This window comes from Xenopus laevis, chromosome 8L (genome assembly GCF_017654675.1).
Source record: "Xenopus laevis strain J_2021 chromosome 8L, Xenopus_laevis_v10.1, whole genome shotgun sequence".
Taxonomy (NCBI): domain Eukaryota; kingdom Metazoa; phylum Chordata; class Amphibia; order Anura; family Pipidae; genus Xenopus; species Xenopus laevis.
Genome location: NC_054385.1, coordinates 74,920,678 through 74,942,665, shown reverse-complemented (window position 1 = coordinate 74,942,665; position 21,988 = coordinate 74,920,678).

The window sequence follows — 21,988 nt, the reverse complement described above, 5'->3', positions numbered from 1 at the left end:
ACTACCTATCTGCCAGTTGATCCAGAGGAAGGCAAAAAACCCATCTGAAGCCTCTCCAATTTGCCTTAGAGGGGGAAAAATTCCTTCCTGACTCCAAAATGGCAATCGGATTAGTCACTGGATCAACTTGGACTATGAGCTATTTCCCATAACCCTGTATTCCCTTACTTGCTAAAAAGCCATCCAACCCCTTCTTAAAGCTATCTAATGTATCAGCCTGTACAACTGATTCAGGGAGAGAATTCCACATCTTCACAGCTCTCACTGTAAAAAACCCCTTCCGAATATTTAGGCGGAACCTCTTTTCTTCTAATCGGAATGGGTGACCTCGTGTCAGCTGGAAAGACCTACTGGTAAATAAAGCATTAGAGAGATTGTTATATGATCCCCTTATATATTTATACATAGTCATCATATCACCCCTTAAGCGCCTCTTCTCCAGCGTGAACATCCCCAATTTGGCCAGTCTTTCCTCATAGCTAAGATTTTCAATACCTTTTACCAGCTTAGTTGCTCTTCTCTGTACCCTCTCTAATACAATAATGTCCTGTTTGAGTGATGGAGACCAAAACTGTACAGCATATTCTAGATGGGGCCTTACAAGTGCTCTATACAGTGGAAGAATGACCCCCTCCTCCCGTGACTCTATGCCCCTTTTAATACAGCTCAAGACCTTATTTGCCCTTGATGCTGCTGACTGGCATTGCTTGCTACAGCCAAGTTTATCATCTACAAGGACTCCAAGGTCCTTTTCCATAATGGATTTGCCTAGTGCAGTCCCATTTAGGGTATAAGTGGCTTGGATATTTTTACATCCCAGGTGCATGACTTTACATTTATCAACATTGAATCTCATTTGCCACTTAGCTGCCCAGATTGCCAGTTTGTCAAGATCCTGTTGCAAGGATGCCACATCCTGGATGGAATTAATTGGGCTGGATAATTTTGTGTCATCTGCAAACACTGATACATTACTTACAACACCCTCCCCTAAGTCATTAATGAACAAGTTAAATAAAAGTGGACCCAATACTGAGCCCTGGGGGACCCCACTAAGAACCTTACTCCAAGTAGAGAATGTCCCATTAACAACCACCCTCTGTACCCGATCCTGTAGCCAGTTTCCTATCCATGTGCAAACGACTTCATTAAGCCCAACAGACCTTAGTTTAGAAAGCAGTCGTTTGTGGGGCACAGTATCAAACGCTTTGGCAAAATCCAAATAGATCACATCTACTGCCCCCCCACTATCCAGAATCTTACTTACCACATCATAAAATGCAATCAAATTCGTCTGACATGACCTATCCTTCATAAAGCCATGCTGATTGTTGCTCATAATGCCATTCATTAGGACAAAATTTTGTATGTGATCCCTTAACAAGCCTTCAAATAATTTGCCCACCACAGATGTCAAGCTTACTGGCCTATAATTGCCAGGCTGAGATCGTAATCCCTTTTTAAATATTGGAATAACATCAGCTTTTCTCCAATCCATAGGCACCATACCAGATGACAGTGAATCTGAGAAAATCAGAAATAAGGGCTGGTCTAAAACTGAACTAAGCTCTCTTAGAACCCGGGGGTGTATGCCATCAGGCCCTGGAGCCTTGTTTACATTAATTTGTATTAAAGCTTTTTGAATCATATCCTGAGTCAGCCACTGACTAGATTGAGCTGAACCATTCGTGCAGTTATTAAGTGAGCCTGTGAACCCAGACTCCTCTATTGTATACACTGAAGAAAAGAACTGATTTAACACATTTGCCTTATCTGTATCTGTTACAACCATACTGATACCATTATTTAATGGAGCAACACTCTCAACCTGCATCTTTTTACTATTAATATATTTAAAAAACTTTTTAGGGTTAGTTTTCACCTCCACCGCAATTAACTCTTCATTTCTTTTCTTAGCCTTCCGGATTGCTGATTTACAACATTTATTACAGTGTTTATATTCATTAAATGCAGCTTCTGTCCCTACAGATTTGTAGTTTTTAAATGCCTTTCTCTTCTTTCCCATTAACATCTTTACCTCTGTATTAAGCCACACAGGATGATTCTTAGAGCTTCTACGTTTAGTCCTTAAGGGAATAAATTGAGAACAGTAATGATTTAATATCATTTTAAAGGACAACCATTTCTGTTCTGTGTTTTTAGCTGAAAACCTAATGCCCCAATCAATGCTCTGTAGGGCAGCCCTCAAGGCACTAAAATTAGCTTTGGCAAAATTCATGGTTTTTGTTGCCCCAGTATATTTTTGTTTTTTGCACCAGACATTAAAAGATATAACATTATGGTCACTATTACCCAGGGGTTCAATGACTTGCACATTTGCTATAAGTTCTGGGTCATTTGAGATCACTAAATCAAGAATAGCATTTTTTCTGGTAGGCTCCTCAACAACCTGTGCTAAAAATTGTCGTGCAATAAGTTTATAAACTTGCTCCCATTAACTGATCTAGCAGTACCGTTGCTCCAGTCAATATCTGGGTAATTAAAATCCCCCATTATCATTACTTTACCTAAACTAGCAGCCTTTTCTATTTGCATTAGGAGCTTTGTCTCTTCCTCCTCACTTACATTAGGGGGTCTATAGCATACTCCTACAATTAATTTGCTGGATTCTTTACAATTGGTGAAGAACTCCACCCATACGACTTCTGGCCCCTCATTTTCTAACATAACCTCCTCCTTTATATGAGCTTTTAAATCCTGCCTAACATACAGACATACCCCTCCTCCTTTTCTTTTGCCTCTGTCCCTCCGAAACAAAGTATAGCCACTGATATTTACTGCCCAGTCATGCGACTCATTCAGCCATGTTTCGGCCACACCAATCACATCATATTTTCCTTCCATCACCAGCAGCTCCAGCTCTCCCATTTTACCAGTCAGACTTCTTGCATTTGTAAACATACATTTAATACTGGCACCATATTGAACATATGACATGTGGTCCTCCCTATCCTTAACAGTATCCCTAGCCAAATCTCCTCCCCCATTTTCCCTTTCTTTGCCCACTATCTCATCTAACCTGTCTACCACTGAATCTTTTACTGAACCCTCCCCCCCCACACCTAGTTTAAAATCTCCTCCAACCCTCTAGCCATCTTCTCTCCCAAAACAGCTGCCCCATCATCATTGAGGTGCAGCCCATCCCTAGCAAAGAGCCTGTAGCCGACTGAAAAATCAGCCCAGTTCTCCAAAAACCCAAAACCCTCCTCCCTACACCAATCTTTTAGCCACGCATTAATCTCCCTACGCTCCCGCTGTCTCCTTAGCGTTGCTCGTGGCTCAGGTAATATCTCTGAGAAAATTACCTTGGAAGTCCTCGCCCTCAGCTTTGAACCTAGTTTTTTAAAATCATTTTTGAGGACTTCACCACCTCCTCTAACTTTGTCAGAGGAGGTACCCCCAAGTGCAGGATGCCGTTCCTTCTCCTTTAAGGACTAAGCAGTCATCTGTGATAAATATGAGAGGTTAGGGGTCTATTTATTAATGGTCTTAACCAAATTTTTTGAGAAAAAGAATCTTGAATTTTTAGAGATGTATTTTGCCCCAAAAAAAAACAGAATCCAAAAATACTCCAACTAAAACCTGTTGAAATTAAAACATGTAAAAGTCAATGGCAGCGGTCCCTTTAACCATTTTGAAGGTGACCAAGTGGCCATTTCACCAAATTACAGCTAACTCACACCTAAGCACACACAAAATTCAAATACATACTTCCACTTGTCATACAGGCATTTTACAATGATTCCCACTCACATTAGGCTCCTTACATACTGGTATATGTATTGAGAATATGCCACTCGTAAGGAAAAATTGAGTGTCCTCACTGGAGATTTTGTGGTAATATGGACCACAAAAATTACTGGCTGGTTTGAAGAGAGAGATACATGTATACCTTGAGAACTATGTGCTAATAATTAAGCATTTCCATATGAAAATTCTAGTATGAGCACAGGCCTAAGAGAGAGAGCATCTACTGATGCTGGCACGAGGTCCAAAAGGTTCATACACTCATTCAGTGGGGCACCCATCACAAGCACCCATCTCATTTGCAAATATATGCACTGCACAAACTGCACAAAGTGTGTCTGTGACTTACAGCAGTAGGTGTCAAGCTGAGTGAGTAGCCTTCCTAGGATCACAGCTGCATCCAACTGCATCTTTTCACAGTTAATAATTCAACATAGGTAGAGTACTAATTCTCAGGTTTGCTGGAGGTGAAGGAGCATAGTGAAGTCGCATAAAAACCCCACTTGGGCTGCCTGTGCAGGTGAGGCATTGGCCACAAGACTTTACAAGGCAGTGCAACATAAATAACAAACAGGATGTGGAACCCTTCCTAACAGGCAGAAAACTTATGGGTGATGTCTTAAATTACATTTGTCCTTTCTACACAGAAGGTTGGGCTACTTTCTGTCATGTTTACTGATGTGTTGCCTAATAGATATAAAGGAAACCTTTTATTTCACATCTCTTCCTTCATTCCTTTGCTCCAGGGAATTATTTGTTGGCTTTAAATATTTATAAATCTGCTAATTTCCAATAAGGTGAATTTTACATATGAAATGAACTACTTAGATATTAAGGCCTACTGTGCTTCTTACCACATGATATTTATATATTTTTTTTTTTTTATCATTCTTGTCCTCCCTGTGTGTACTTTTGTATATTGTAAGATTGTACAGCACTGTATGTCATTATACAGCTTTATAAATAAAGTTATACATATCTACATACATAGCAATTCCCCTAGGTTTTGTTTCAAGCTTCCTTGAAAACTGCATTAGAAACATAACCACTCAGGAAGCAGCAAGGCAGTTAATTTAAAAGAAAACTGTTGTTGGGCTTAAACGGGTTGTTCACCTTTTTAATAACTTTTAGTATGATGTAGAGAGTGATATTCTGAGATAATTTGAAATTGGTTTTCATTTTTTATTATTTACAGTATTTGAGCTTTTTATTCAGCAGCTCTTCAATTAGCATTTTAAGCAATCCGGTAGTTAGGGTTCAAATTACCCTAGCAACCATGCACTGATTTGAATAAGAGACTGGAATATGAATACGAGTGGGCCTGAATAGAAAGACGATTACCGGTAATAAAAAGTAGCAATAACAATACATGTGTAGCCTTACAGAGCATTTGTTTTTTAGAAGGGGTCAGCAACACCCATTTCAAAAGGCAAATAACTATAGAACTATAAAAAAATAAATCATGAAAACCTATTGAAAAGTTGCTTAGATTTACCCATTCTATAACATACTACAAGTTACCTTAAAGGTGAACCAACCCTTTAAGGGAGTTGTGTCAAGGCTCTTAAAGACATTTGTCTATCAGACTCACAACCAGTTCTGATATCGCCCTTGTTATGGAGGCTGTGTCACTGTCCAACACAGGTCAGTAACATTCACTTTTGGAAAGTAAAATTAGTACTAGGTATCTTTTTTTTATAGGCATAGTGACACATTGATTGAATCCTGGCAGCATTTAAAACTGATTCCCCCATTGTTTCCAGGGCCTACAAACACATTACAGATTTTAACAGGAATGCCTAATGGCTTTAAAAAACTACTGCACACTAATTTAATATTTAACAGACACTGCAATGGTATAACTGTGAAATGTGCTGCCCTTTCTAAATCAAATAATGCAAAAGGCAGAACTTTGCAATGAATTAAAACTCACTGTACTATAGGTAAGTGCTTGCATTTGCATTAAATGACTCGATTATTGCTTTTGTGAAGGGAAAAATGTTTGCTTTGCATCAAAACTTGTTTGAGTAGAATTATGCAAGTTTGAGTGTTGGTTTAGAACAACAGTACCACACACCACTGCACTGCATTAAACTGTCAGTGTATATGTGTGTTTGTAGTTTATTTTTTACCAGACATCTTATCATCTTTTTTCTCATGCATTTATCCTGTTTACAGCCTTATGGTCAACCCCCATTAAGAATCAATAGTCCTTTCGAACTGAATTTGCTCCACAAACTCACTTCATGCATCCTGCAGAGACAGGACACTGGGTGCTCAACTGCTGCTTCTTCGGGCTCCTGTAAAAGGAGCTTTGTGGGTGGCTCCTGCTATGATCCTACTTTAATTAGTATTAATTCCATATGCTGAAGCATATTAATATCTCCCATCTCTCTTCCTCCAGGTATAAAATGATTTATCTGCATGCCATTAAGCCTGCCAGCGTTTAATTGCATGTAGGTTAATTGCTGGCATTCTGAGCTTTATGAAGGGATCAATCCCTTTCATTGCTATAGTAATGAGTTTCTAATGGTTCGCTGGCTATACCTCCTCTTCTCTCTCTACGAATAGGTCTTAGGGCCTCTTTCCCTATCTGGTTGTTAATCAGTTGTCCCTGACAACGGAACAAGGGCATAATGCACGGGTACAATGTGGACTCATTCAGTGTACTACGAACCCTGGCAGTTTTTACCTGGGTGACTAGTACCCACCTGTTCTATGCCTAGTCCAGACCACAAATGCCAATCCATCAGTGTAGGAACAGAGCAACATTATTAGGTATCATATAGCTAAACACATCACTGCATTCATTTACTGCTATCAACAAGAAATCAAGTACATGCAACTGTCTGTGTGCCTTGTCCTTGGCACTTACAATTTGCATGCTATGCACTCACATAGTGGTCAAGCAGATCGTCCCACAGAACACATGGTAGATTACACGAAAAATTAGGTTTGGAATGATTCTTGAAAATGAGCATTGTTAAAATACATCCTTGGGGAAGGGTTTATTAATGTTTTCTAAACAGTTAAAGCCAAGATTTTAAAGTAACAGCAGGACATGAAATATTCCAAGGGTTACTGTTTAAAAATTGAATGAGGTATTAACATTTTTTGTGATACTAATATTATACTTGCTGTTTTATATTGTGAATGTGTATGTTAATACTGATTATTCTACAAAGCACTGTTCGAATGCCATATTTCTGTGATTATTCTCCATTTTTGTAGTCATTATTTTTATATTCATTATTAAATTGGCCCACTAATGCCAATAACCTTGACCGATATATTTGTATTGTTTTGACTAGTTATTGACTATTCCTGACTTCTTCCTTTCTCATTAGCTGTAATGAGAGATACAAAAACAAGGTGATCCTTTCAAAAGTGAATTTAACCCACGGCGGAGGCAGAGGTCTGACCTAAGTCAGAGATTTAAATTAATAAGCGAAAGAAAAAAAGAACCCCAATTGCCTCCCACTCGTACCGCAGTTCCTCAGATATTACACTACTTATAAAGTATTTTGTGATTGCGTGAGGGCAATCACTGAACGTTAAAAAATACTAATGTGCTTGGTTTGCACAAATTACAATTATATTAAAGTGCCAGTGCTATAAGAATTAATTCAGTTAAATGTACTTAGACTTAAAGGTTGATAGATACTCAATACAATTAATACTTTACACAAATAAATAATTAACCTTTTAATCCAGTGTATTATCCAATACCTTATATTTTCACCCACAGTCAATCCAACCAGGAATTAATGAGAATAAAAATACTAAAGTGCTTTAAGTGCTAATAGGTTTATTGTAAGGTCGCAATTACTAAAATTTCATAATTGCTTACAAATTAATTAGTTGTAAAGTGCTAAAAAGTGCCAAGTAATTAATGATCAATAATAAATAGTGTAGTTGATATAAAGAGGACCGCAGTTAATGGGATAAATAATTTAAAAACACACAAATTGCTCAGGTTAAAAGGTTTCAAGTAGGAAATAGAAAATTGGAGAGGGTGGAGCTGTCCCAAAAGCTGCTACCTAAATTGTTTTCTATCCCTGGGACACCACAAAGATAAGGAGGCAGAATACCCGGGACTTGTGGTCTTGTGTTATTAGCTAAATCCTGTTCTGTAAGAGAGCTAAATAAGCCTAAAAAAACCACGAATCCACGGGCTCTCGTACGCCTTGATAAAGCTATCACTGCGAAACGCCCGTCGGCGTTTGGAATCCTTTTAACTTATAACTTTTAGAATAATTTCAGTCTTTGGGAAACGGAATAGAAGGGGTGGGAAAAGAAATCTATTTCTAATTAGTGCTCGGGTATCTCCTTTCTCTGTTGCTAAAGCTCACAAGAGCCCGTGGATTCGTGTTTTTTTTAGGCTTATTTAGCTCTCTTACAGTAGTGTAATATCTGAGGAACTGCGGTACGAGTGGGAGGCAATTGGGGTTCTTTTTTTCTTTCGCTCTGTAATGAGAGATAACATAACTCTATAACAGTAGGTATTCCCCTATACAGATGTCACCATAAACCTATAAATATATATATAGACAAAGGTGACATATGCCAAGCTGTCTATTCCGGTTACGCTACCAGGTTCTGCTTTCAGTGGAGTCTTTCTGTCCGTATGTGTTTACTATGAATATATACATTTTTTTCAGTATCCCAAAGCAAACTATTAGCAGGTAGAATACTAGTCACCTAAGCAAACATCTTATTGGTTGCAATGGGTTACTGCTCCTGGGCAAACTCAGTACCTTTTATTACATATGGAGGATAGTATACTAATATTTGAGTTATAGCATGTTGCAAAAACAACCTCTATTCTATGGAGTTCGCAGAGTAAAAATGTGTCCTGGCCTTTGGTGGAGAATTGTGGCGCATTCATGAAGAAGCCCCTTAGATTTTATAATATTATATTAAAGGTATCCTGGGATACAACATCTGGCAAATATCACATTCAAATAGCAATGATCCGGCACTTGTTCAGTGAGTTAACAATAAGTAATGACCTATCGGTAGGACATTGCACATCATAAATACCACTTGTCATACATAAACCATTTTCAGTAATTGGTTCTTTGAACTATTATATCCAGAGTATACAGATGGGCAATCATCTGAAACCTGTAAAGAGCAGGTTACTCGGTAATCATGTAACTCTAATATCTAGCAATTGTAATTACCTTTACTCTCAGAGCAGTAATTTAAAACGAGTTTCTAAACATATATAATGAGATGGCCATTGAGGCATTTTTCCCATGAAACCCTCCATTACTTGTTGAAACTGGAAATTCTGTTCACTCATCACTAAAACTAGCTAATATAATTTCTTCTATTTCTGAGCCCTATGGGTGATAAAAATTCCTTTTGCAGTAAAGGGGGGATTCTAGAAATGGTTTAGCACAACGTAAATTTAGGCAATACACAACAAGGGTAAATCTCTTTATGAAAGATTCAACCTTGATGTAGGAACTTACTGATGTTTAATTCATAATATTAGAGTACGCTACATCAAAAGAAGATTATTGATTGATTGAATTATTGTATTCTTTCAACCTATTTGCACCAAGGGCAAAATTTGTTTTCTTAGATCACTGCAGGTGACCTGTTCAGAGCTAAGCCAGTAGGCACAGTTTTCACATAATTTATTGTCTTGTAAACAGCAGTACTATTCAATAAATATCAATGTACATGTAAGAAGTGGAGATATACTATAGTTTCTTTCTGAAGCACTAGACAAGTTTCAAGAAGATCAGCAGAAAGGGATTTGATACGCAATCATTGCTTGAGACAGATTGAGCTCACTAACTACACTGTATAGTCAATTAACATATATATAGGTGCTAAGTGTTCCAATAACATTTTTGTTTTCACTTCAAAACAAATTGCTATTGTACCTGCACTAGTGCAATTCAGCAGACTAACTGGCTGGAAATCTATGCAGGCAGATGCTTACAGTTATTCAATTACCCAGATAACAGATAATTAGTGCACACGTTTTCCACCATCAGAGCATAACATTAATAGCATAAACACTTGCTCCAGAACAGCAACCAATGAGCAATATATTTTCATTATTAAACCTGCACTCGTTCATTGCGAATAAGCTGTATCCCCCTATCATTCTGGAAAACTGCCATGCCCATACAATATTAATTTCTTTTTAGTGCTGAAATGGTTCATACCCTGTTACATTCATAATGTTACATACCCTTCGAGAGCCTTGTTATCAAGTAGTAAAATTTCTTCATGATCCAACATGAGTGGATTTGCAAAATCCCACTTCTTATCAAGCAGCTCAGTTAAGTAGTATTTCCCTATAATTACTCTCAAGATGTATCTCTGGCTTTTTATTTCCCCTTCTCATCACTAGTTCAGTAATTCTCAATCCCCCATGTCGCCAGACACAATCCATGCTGCTGAATATTTAATATGGCCGCCAAATTCTGCATTTGTCCTCTCAGGAGAGTGATTTTCCTCATTAAAATGCTAGAGGTCAGTTCTTGAGGTGCCTTCCCTAAACAAATTGCTTTTCAATTTAAGCCCAAGGGAAGCAGATGAACAAGCTGGGCAGAGGAGAGGTTGGACAGAGATGTTCAGAAAATGACCTGCTGTTTGTATGTAGCATCCTTCACTGTCACTCCTAATCTTACAAAGTCACTAAAAGCATATTTTTCATGCCATATGCTATATATATCATAATCGTTCTAGAAATCAGTGGTTTCCCTGAAATCTACTTGTACCTCAAACCAAAATAGCAAATTTCATGTGGAAAATATCAATATTCTCAATACCAACATTCTCAAACTTGTTGATCCAGACTATATGCTCTTACAGATAGGGCCCATTAAATCTTTGTTTCTGTCTGCTTCTAGCATTTTTATTTTATGTGTACAGATCTTTATAATACATATAGCAATTTCATTATATTAAAAGGTTCAGTAGGAACCAGGAAACTGGAAGCGTTGGTAAGAGGAGAACAGTTTTTTTCTACTATAAAACAAAGTAGATAATGTAATAGTTGCTGCAAAGTTTGGTCAATTTGTAGCTATAGCTGTTTTTTTGGTAAGGATTACTAGACTTGCAGAACATTTTTTTAATGCTATCGCATAGACTGATAAAGGGTTACCCACCATCATCATCATCAAAGTCTCTAAGAACGATTCCTAAAGATACTATTTGCTAAAAAATAAGATGGGAGCAGGGCAGAAGCTAAGAGAGTTCTCTGTGTAACCACTCAAAATGAGAAAGTGGTTAAAATTGAGAATAGTTGTTACATCTTTTGTGGAAAACATGAACTCTCGCCTTGTATATTAATTTATTTTATACAAATTGTCTAGGATTTTGTATCCTTTTTTTTTTTTTATAAATACTCTATAATTATGCAACAAAAATAATGTTTGTAACTTTGCTTATAAACATTTTTGATTATAAACCTTTGCTTAACATGGACTTGATAAACAGAATTTATAATGAAAATGTAAGTAGTTTTAATTGCTTGTTTAGCACAAGAACTAAGAAAAAACATATATTCTTTATTAATATATACCTCTGATTGCTATCTGTCCTAACGCCTGCCTGGACTTTATAATATAGAATGGCTATACAGAATTGTAATGCATGGTAAAATGAGAGGAACCCTGTGTAGATAAAAGTAAACAGACTTTTATTTCACTACATGACCCCTATGAAATGGTAATTCTGCACAAATATTGACTCAAATGTGTAGCTGCATTATAATGGTTCATATAATCCTATTCTGGCTTTCTTACATTGCATTGAAGGTTGTTTTTAAGTAAGTGTATCTCTGCAAATTTGGCTCACTTTAAATTAGTGACGTGACCTGTGTTCAAATAATAAAAAGGCAGAAATTCCTAGAAACTTTTCTGTGTGTGGACCTTAAGCTAAAGTAATGCAAGGGAAGATCCCCTGTATGTACAATCATTTCAGTTTACCCTTTGATGGTAACTGATTATTCCAAGTTTTGTGTTCAAGGATCACTGGCTTGGTCATCACTTGAGCAGGTAAATGTGTCTGATGTTCTTCACAGTGATAAAAAGGTCACAAAAATATCAGATCAGAAATTAATTTAGCTCCTGTAATTCTGCCTTTTTTCCCTCGAATGCTGATTATGGAAAGGAGGGAGGGAATGTGAACCAGTGGTGTACAGCTGAGTGGAACTAGTGCATTATTAACAGAAAAGAGTGCAAGGTCTCCCTCCTCCTCTTCCCACTGCTACTGACTTACCTTCTCCAATTCCCAGCTCTCTGAGTGAGTAAGAGCACAGAGGTAATTTAAAGGAGAGAAACCCCGGAGCATTTATTAACTTCATACAACAGGAGCCTAATTCTGTCACCAAGAGTGTCTTGGGCTCTTTAGTCACTCAGGATAAAAAATGAAGATCCATGGAACTAATTTCATTTGTGCCTAGTTTAGAGGCTGCTTGGGGAAAAGGCCAATAAAGGGCAGTGTATATTGTATTGGGGTGATGTACTTGTAAACCTTCCAACTATGATTTCAAGGAGGTGCACTGACTGTAATAGTAAAGTTTAAAGACTGGTTGCTAGTTTTAATTGGCTTTTGATGACAAGGGATTTGTAGGAAATAATATTAAAAAGTATTTGAAATCACCAGTGATGCATTTTAACTGTAAACTGAAAAGACAGATGGGTTTATTAACACAATCTATAGTCTCTGCAGACACATGAAACCAGGTTTTCTATTCATGGAGGACTTCTATAGCCATTTCCAGCACAACAGTTATCTAAAGTGTTATACTGTATGCCATGTACAGTACATGTGTTACAGTATCTGTTGCATTTATACCAGTGGTGTACTCTATGCTACACCAATTATCATTGCCAAAGATGCATTCTTAAATATTAGTTTAATGCAGTGAACACTGACCACTGTATACGATGCGCTCCTGTTGTAGAATAAAGTAAATTTGTATCTACAACATTAATTCATGTATATAAAATCTACTAAACAGCATTTAACAATACAATGTTTGATAACTGTTCCTCTGGCCATGAATATAGCTTACAAAATAAAGGTAAATTTATGTTTCATAAAGTTCCTCTTGTACTTGCCTACAAGTAAGACAATTAAGGCGTTAATGCAAGGCTTCAATATTGCTATAAATCCTGTTCCATGAGAGATAACATATTGGGAATTTGTGACTGGTGACCTAAAATCTTTCAGTAGGAATCAGCAGATGGAATCAAGGCACTCTGGGCAAGAAAATTTGTGGGTGAGGGAAGAATTTTATACACAGTTTCGAATTCTCAAAGTCTAATGCAAGTTATCGGTTAGCACAAATATGTGATTTCACTGTATACTTCACCTGGAACCCACAGAATATGTTGACCGTTCTAAGGCAAAACAACAGGACCAAGTTGTTTAATCTGATTTAATGTTCATTTTATTCCATATCACGCTGTATTTAAATCATGCTGGCTGCATTGTAATGTTTAAATTATCTATAGCTGTGGAAAACAGGATATTATCAATGGGAACATGACAGCACATAAATATTAGGGCCTAAATGCAAAAAAAGATAAATATGCTCATCATCTGATGCTGTGAATGAAATGTTCGCTAATTAATTTGTATCATTCCAAGAGCTCCATCTGCCTCCCAGGATCTGCCTTACGTTGCATGTCAAAATGACAAGAAAAGTAACAGCTGCTCAGGGGATGACTTACACTGCCCAAGAGCCAGAAAATCAGAAAAATAACTGCAGCCACAGACGTGCCCACCTCCTTTCAGCATCAATTCCATTTTTACATACCATTGTTAGATTGTATCCTTAACATTGCCAAATTCTGGATGTTAATAAGAAAAATGTTGCTGAAGGTCATGTAACACATTTCTTCTATTATTTAACATACTAGGAAGTTAATTTTTCAAGCATACAGACTGCTCACCAAGACATCAGTGTGGGACACTGTGAGAGGGCTAGGAGGGTATTACAGTTCATTGAGAACCAACACTCTTCTTCAAGTATTTTTTTTTTACTCTTCTACAAGTCACAGGCTTTACACTGATAGATCTTTGTATAGATATTTTACCAGTTGTGATAGTTCTTTGACAGACATTACATTTGTTCATTTACTGCCATTTACCAGTTTTACACTAAGCACAATAACTGGGAGCAGGGTCTGACTTTGGATATAACTGCAGGGATTCTTCATGCTTCAGGATGGCACTTGGAGTCCTAGCGGTATATTTATCAAAGAGTGAAGTTAATAGTGAAGTTCCGCCACTCTCCATTCATTCAGAGCTGCGGAATTTCACTCTAGTGGCGGAACTTCACTCTTTGATAAATTTACCCCCTAGCCTGCTCCACTTCTCTGGAGTAAGTTAGTTCCCAGTGAAGGCATCCTTATTTCGCAGTCTTTCAAGATAAAGGCAGGACTCCCTATTCAGCAAGATGCAGGATTATGTTATTATAGATCCTCATAATCCAAGGATACTGTGTGAAAATATACCTTGGTTGCTACTTACTCAGCATTGTTTCACTTCTTTTTATGCTTTCTCAGCTTATCGTGTGTGAAATTTGTAAGGGTTTAACCCTTAGATCACTACAACTCTATATGTACAGAATTTACAGTACTATTAAATCCTAACTTGAAAGCCTTCTTCACAGACTAGACAATACATACTTTTAGGGGCCCATTCACTAAGCTCGAGTGAAGGAATAGAGGAAATTTCGATTTTCGAATGTTTTTTTTGGCTACTTCGACCATCGAATTGGCTACTTCGAACTTTGACTACGACCGTTGAATTCGAACTAAAAATCGTTCGAATATTCGACCATTCGATAATCGAAGTACTGTCTTTTTAAAAAAAACTTCGACCCCCTAGTTCGCCACCTAAAACCTACCGAGGCCAATGTTAGCCTATGGGGAAGGTCCCCATAGGCTTTCCAAGGTTTTTCTGATCGAAGGATAATCCTTCGATAGATGGATTAAAATCCTTCGAATCGTTCGATTTGAAGGATTTAATCGTACGATCATTCCTTCAATCGTTCGATCGAACGAATTGTGCTAAATCCTTCGACTTCGATATTCAAAGTCGAAGGATTTTAATTTGGCAGTCGAATATCGAGGGTTAATTAACCCTTGATATTCGACCCTAGGTAAATGTGCCCCTTATTGTTACTGGGTTGAAGACAGAAGAGTCCATCAAGTTCAATCCCTCCAAATGACTCTGTAATAAAAGCTGCTCATCCTGGTGGTCTAGCGGGCTGGAGGGGACACCCGGCGCGCTCTTGGTGGGGACGCCGCCACGCTCTCGGCGGGGATGCCCGCCACGCCGGTCTTCTCTATCTGATGCGCCTGTTAACTAAGGGCGCGAGCGGCGCGTCTCTGCTATTTTTATACGTGGGACGTCAGCGCGAAGCCTTATGGGTATTTAAAGGGCCATTGCACTTTTCTTTGCCTGTGATAGGAGTTTGTACCTGGTGCTTTCTAAGCATTTGCTATCCTGTTTTGAACCTGTTTTCATTCCTGTTGTGACCCCTGCCTGGCTTTTGACTATTCTGACTTCTGAATCCTGACCCCTGCCTGAATACCGACTACCTCTTCTGCTTAACCCTTCTGATTGACTTCCTGGTTTGACCCTTGCCTGCCTGACGTCTATTCTCTGCCTGCCTCAACCCCGCCTGATCTGACTACTCTATTGCCTAACGCCTAGTACTACGACTCTCGGTAAAAGTCGTGCCCCTCTGCCTATCCAGAACATCTAGCCTTGCACCTCTCGTTTAAGTCCTGGTGGCATCCAAGTAGCTGAGGGCTCCTCCAGAGGCCAAAGGCAGAATTTACCATCACAACATGACACTGCAGGGTGTTATACAACCTCACTGCCCTCATACTAAAGAATCATTTTAATACATCAAATGTTCAGTTCCTCAAGTCTAAATGGGTGGCATCTGGTTCTTTGTTCTTTATTCTGTGGCAAAAGATCTGTCTGTCAATAATGTCCTCTGATATACTTTTCTCCAATGAAAACAAACACAATTTACAGTATGTGTATGTAGAACTGGGTGCCAGGGAAGCTTATTTGAATCTTGTCAAGCAGAAAGCAAACAACTTATTAGAAAAGTTGAGAAACTCTTCTCGTCTTCCTATTGAAGCTGCACACTACTGCCCCTGGATGAAATAGAGCCTGCAGAAAAGATAAGAGCGTGTTCCAAGGATTTATAGATTGGCCCATGCTGCCAGGCTGTTTTCTCCTGCCATCTGACTCTGCTTGTTACCCGCTCTGCCCCCATATCACACTCAAAAGAGTACTTTTCAAAGATGGAAAGGCTGTGTGTTGAGTTTGATGAAGTGCACAGTACTATCAATGTATGTAAAAACAAGTATTTTAGAGAGGGGAGAGGCATACATTTTTTTTCTCCCAAACTCTTTTTTTCCACCTTTCAGTTTTTTTTCTTGGGAGGATTACTGCATTGGATGGATGGTTCTGCTGCCAATGGGCCAGGATCCCCCTAAAGAATTCAGTTGCTTCCCTTTTTAGCATCTAAAGCTACTATCATATTTTGCACATTCCCTTAGGAATACCTAAGGTATTTCTGCTTATACTAGTCCTCAATAACCAACATTCATATGAGCTAATATAATAATGTATTCAAAAACATTATTTTAAATTTATAATAAAAGTCATAAACTTTTCACCAGGTCTAAGAACAGATGTTTGCTTTCAAATAAGTGACATTCCATCCAAGAAAAATATCAGACATATTCTTTTCTTACCCTTTGTGCCCTCCAGTACCAAAATAACCATTGTAAGATATCAGACGTCAGTTGAGATTCCCTGGTCCCCTTTCATTTATAAGCCCAGTTATTGGCAGCTGAGCCCGTGATTGTTATTATTTTTGTGCTATATATTTCTAATTCAGTCTTAGCAAAGCTGTTTCTACAGGTGGCTCCTTCGTTCTCCAGCCTCCCTTCTCATCACAAGCTGTCAAAGCAAATCAGTCTGTCTGAGCAATACACAAAGACATGAGATGATTTGAGGCTCCCTGAAAAAGAGATGGAGTCTGTGACTTGCAGACCTTTAGGGCCCCCTAGTGGAACAGAGAAATTTTATACAACTGCGCTACTTCACATGTTAATTAAGATTGTTATTTTTCAATTATTTGAGATCTATGTCTTAAAGTTCACAGGAGAATTTGTAGGTTGAGTCGGATTAACAGATCACATTCTACATGTGATGTTAAATGTATTTGCATAGGTCAAAAAATAATGAAACATAAAAATCTGATGTGTAAGCTACATGCATGAATGATTTGCCATCAAACACAACATGACTTTTAGGGCTGCTGTTTTCACATTCAACCGGATAAAGTCTAATGGATTCTGAAATACCGTTTGTTTCTCATTGAAACACATTGAGAGTAGATTCTAAAATCTGAAATTGAAAACTGAGAATTGTCTGAGAATAAGAGGCCATATCGCCTCTAATTAATTATAATGTACTTCTCCTCCAAACTGAAAACACATTTGGGAAATTTTCTGATCTACATGTAAATTGGGTAAAATCACATATTCCCTCTGGATGCTGCAGACGGCTGTTATTAGATGCCCAATCAGCCTCTACAATGGGTTGATAACTTTCAATACTTGGGTATCTCCTTTACCAAGAAACATTGCCAATATCTGAGAGCCAATTTGGATCCCATACTTATTAGAATAACTAGCCAAATGAAGGCATGGAGATCTCTCCCCTTAACACCGCCAGGCAGAGTGGCCATTTGTAAAATGATTTTCTTGCTACAGCTACTGTATGTATTTACAAACTCTCCAAACTATATACCCAAAAATATTTACACGCTTAGACACTGATACTAAAGCATTTATCTGGTCAGGGAAACGTAGTAGGCTGTCATATACAGCCTTAGATTGCAAGGGGGATGACCCTACCTGGCTGGAGATCCTACTATTTGGCTTCACAACTGCAACACTTTTTATGATGGATTCAAGATTCCCTTATTTGTCAATACAGACCATATACAGTTATACAGCGTATGGAAATCACATTTCAAACAGGCTCCCTTCATGGTGCATTCACATAAAAATAAAAGCACATAAGGTTAGACATAAAGTGACAGGTGCAGGGGCCAATTTTCATGCTTTATGTTATTTGCAAGGTCAATTAGCCATGGACTGGACTTGCAATAGTTAGTTCTACAATATTATTAAGTTAAGGACTCGAATTGCTTGCGGGGAGAAAGTTTGCAGTGTCTAGCAGTTCTAGTTTGAATGCTGTGGAACTCTTTTCCAGATGGCAAGAGAGAGAACAGAGAATGAGATGGATGAGCAATGTCTTTTGCTAGGATATTTGCATAGTTTTGGTCGAGTTGGTAGATGGGTGGGAGAGGTTCTCCTATAATATTTTCTGCAGTTTTCACTATCCGCTGTATAGATTTTCATTCTGTGACAGTGCAGTTTCCAAACCAGACCGTGATGTAGCTCGATAGAATGATTAGGGGTGACATAACAGATGCCTCTATAACATCCGAAGTACCTGCTGGGGCAGAGAAGCTGTACCTCCGCTTGTATTTCTATGTGCTATTATTGGAACCCTTTTTAAGGTGTGGAAAGGGGATACAAATAGTTGTTGATTTATTTATAGATGGGATATTTAACTCCTTTGATCAAGTAAAGGCTGACTTTGACATAACAGAAAATGCATGGCTACATTATTATCAACACAAACATGCATGTACAGCTCAATGGCTCCTATCTGAATTACTAAATAACAAGTGGAAAATATACTGGACTATCTGGTAAATACAGTATATGTAGAACCCACCCCCTTGTATGGTAACCGTCGAGGTAAATGGGAGCTCTGTATCCCTGACTTGAAGGATGAGGAGTGGGAGGAAGTCCTGGAATCCCCTAGTCTAGTGTCTTTCAATGTCAGAATTAGATTCTCATAGACTCTTTTTTTGCACCAAGCATACATCACCCCCACTTGTATGTACATGGCTAAAATATGACCTAATAACTATTGCTCTAAATGCCAAATGCCCGGCACAGATTTTTTTCCTCCTAATGTGGACTTGCCCTAAAATTGCAGCATTTTGGATAGAGGCATGTGAAGTGGTCACTAGAATTACTACTTTGTAGGTCACCACCTCCCCTAAGACATGTCTGTTGGGTATTATAACACGTCTTACTAAATCTCATTATGTACTTACATCTATGAGGGAATCATTGTTTCTAGCACGTAACTGTATTCCTCTCTCTGAAATGGCTTTCGGAGGATCCCCCCACTACTGGCATATTGAAAACTATATTGCAGAAACACCTCACTCTTGCCAGTTGTGTATATGCTGAGGGGTAAACCAAACAAATTTTGCTTGGAAATTTTTATTAATGTTATGTTTTCTTTGTTGAAAGTAATAAAAAAGAAAAAAAAAATGTGTATATATATATATATATATATATATATATATATATATATATATATATATATATATATATATATATATATATATATACAGGGCTGCCATCAGAAATCACGGGGCCCCGTACAACAAAATTTTCTGGGTCCCCCCCTCGCCACCTCTCCCTCAGTATGAAGGCCACACAGGCATTAAAAGATGAAGTGCCCCCCTACAAGTTAAAAAAATAACTTTGGTGGCCTAGACCCCTCCTACAAGTTTTGGTGGTCAGGTGGTGGTTAAAGAAAAAAAACATTGGTGGCCAGGGCCCCACACATAAAAAAAAAAAACAATTAGCCAGGGCCCCCACACATTTTTTTACAAAAAAAAACAATTAGCCAGGGCCCCCACACATTTTTTACAAAAAAAAACAATTAGCCAGGGCCCCCACACATTTTTTACAAAAAAAAAAACAAACAATTAGCCAGGGCCCCCACACATTTTTTACAAAAAAAAAACAATTAGCCAGGGCCCCCACACATCTTAAAAAAAAAAAATAGCAAAGGGCCCCACACATTTAAAAAAAAAAACAATTAGCCAGGGCCCCACATATTTTTTTTTTAAAAACTTTTAGCCAGGGCCCCCACACATTTTAAAAAAAAAAAAAATAGCAAAGGGCCCCCACACATTTAAAAAAAAAACAATTAGCCAGGGCCCCACACATTTTTTAAAAAAAAACTATTAGCCAGGGCGCCCACACATCTTAAAAAAATAGCAAAGGGCCCCCACACATTTAAAAAAAAAAACAATTAGCCAGGGTCCCCATACATTTTTTTTTAAAAAAAAACTATTAGCCAGGGCCCCCACACATCTTAAAAAAAAAATAGCAAAGGGCCCCCACACATTTAAAAAAAAAAAACTATTAGCCAGGGCCCCCACACATCTTAAAAAAAAAAAAAAAAACTAGCAAAGGGCCCCCACACATTTAAAAAAAAAAAACTATTAGCCAGGGCCCCCACACATCTTAAAAAAAAACAAAAAACTAGGAAAGGGCCCCCACACATTTAAAAAAACAATTGGTCAGGGCTCCCACAAGTTAAAAGAAAAAAAAACTGCACGTACCTTAGCCAGAGAGTTCAGATGCCGGTATCTTCAGTTTCTTGTGCTCTGATTCGCCAGTGAAATGTAAGTCCCGGTAAAGGCGCATGGTGATTGGATAAAATAGAAGGGAGGTTCAAACTTCTCCCAACCAATCAGAATGTGGCTTTACCGGGACTTACATTTCACTGGCGAATCAGAACACAAGAAGAAGTCATCAGAGCTCGGATGCAGGGGACCGGCTGTGCAAGTAAATGCAAGTAAGTGCAGCACGGCCGGGCCCCCCTTAACTCCCCAAAACATCCGGGCCCGGGACAACAGTCCCCCCTGTCCCCCCCTGATGGCGGCCCTGTATATATATATATATATATATATATATATATATATATTCATGGCTTTTATGTATTATAATACACAAAAGCCATGAATATTATGTAAATTATATCCTTATAAATGGTGAGTTCGGATGTAATCCGTTATAAACGGTGAGTTCTAATGTAATTTCTGTCACATAACTCACTGAAATTTGTGTATTATGATAAATAAAGTACCCCCAGTTGCAAAATATGAGGATATTAGAAGTTACTTCAGAGTTCCATGACCTGTATAAAAACACTTGGTAACTTATAATATCCTTATAATTTACAAGAGGGGGTACTTTATTCACTATATAATTTCTATCCCTTCTATACAGGTGGGTGCATGGGTACAGGTGCTTTAAACAAAGCCAATGTCTTGTCTATGTTAATCAAAGACCAATTGGACTTAATATTCTTGGAGAGAGTACTGGCTGCAGGTTTGGTACTTCTGTCATGAAGCAATGAACTCTGATTGTGTTGCATCGCTATTTCTAGTTGGTTTACTAGTAGGTCCTGTGCATAACCCCTATACAAAACAGGCACCTTCCCCTCCAATTGAATATACTCCTCATTGGCCTAGGACACACGTAACTGATTCCTGTGGTAAACGGTAGGACTAGGCACTTATAGCACATACCTACAGTGGTCAGTCCGGTTGCCTCCATTAAGTTTTAACTATGGATACAGTTATGTGGGCAGTGGCAACAGGCAAACACACTTTTATCTTTTGTCCTTGATTCATCGCATACAACCATGAGTGCACTATGGCTTTGTTGGGGGGCTTTTTTCCCTCCTGAGCTATGTAAGACTATGTTGGGATCTAAGGCCTCAACTGGCAGCCCACTAATATGTAGCACTTTAATCTCACTTTATATAATATATACAGGGTAGCCACTGATTCTAATTATATAACATGTACTGTACCTAAAGTTTTAGCAGGGGCGCTCCTGCCATTAGGCAAGTTGAAAAACATGGCATAGGCAGCACTGTCTGCAGTTTACCAGGAGCTGAAAAAGGCCCTTCTGATATGTTTAAAAAACAAAACTCCAGTTTTTAACATTTTTACTCACAGCTTCACTCCTTCCCCTGTACTGTCCTTTCCAGCTCTCAAAAAGTCAGTTGCAGTGCCTTCATTTAAATCTCCCATGCGCCAATCCCCTTTGCTCCGTACCTGACAAGATAGGATTTGCGTATGCTAGTGAGCACAGAAAGGGGACTGGGAAGGGGGAGCACAAGTGGTGTCACCCTAGGGGCGCCCGATTTGTAAATCCGTGGCTGGCTGCTTCTAGGGTTGCTACCTGGCCATTTTTTTACAGCCTGGTGGGTAAAAAAACCAATGCTTGATGCCAATAGAGAAAAAAAG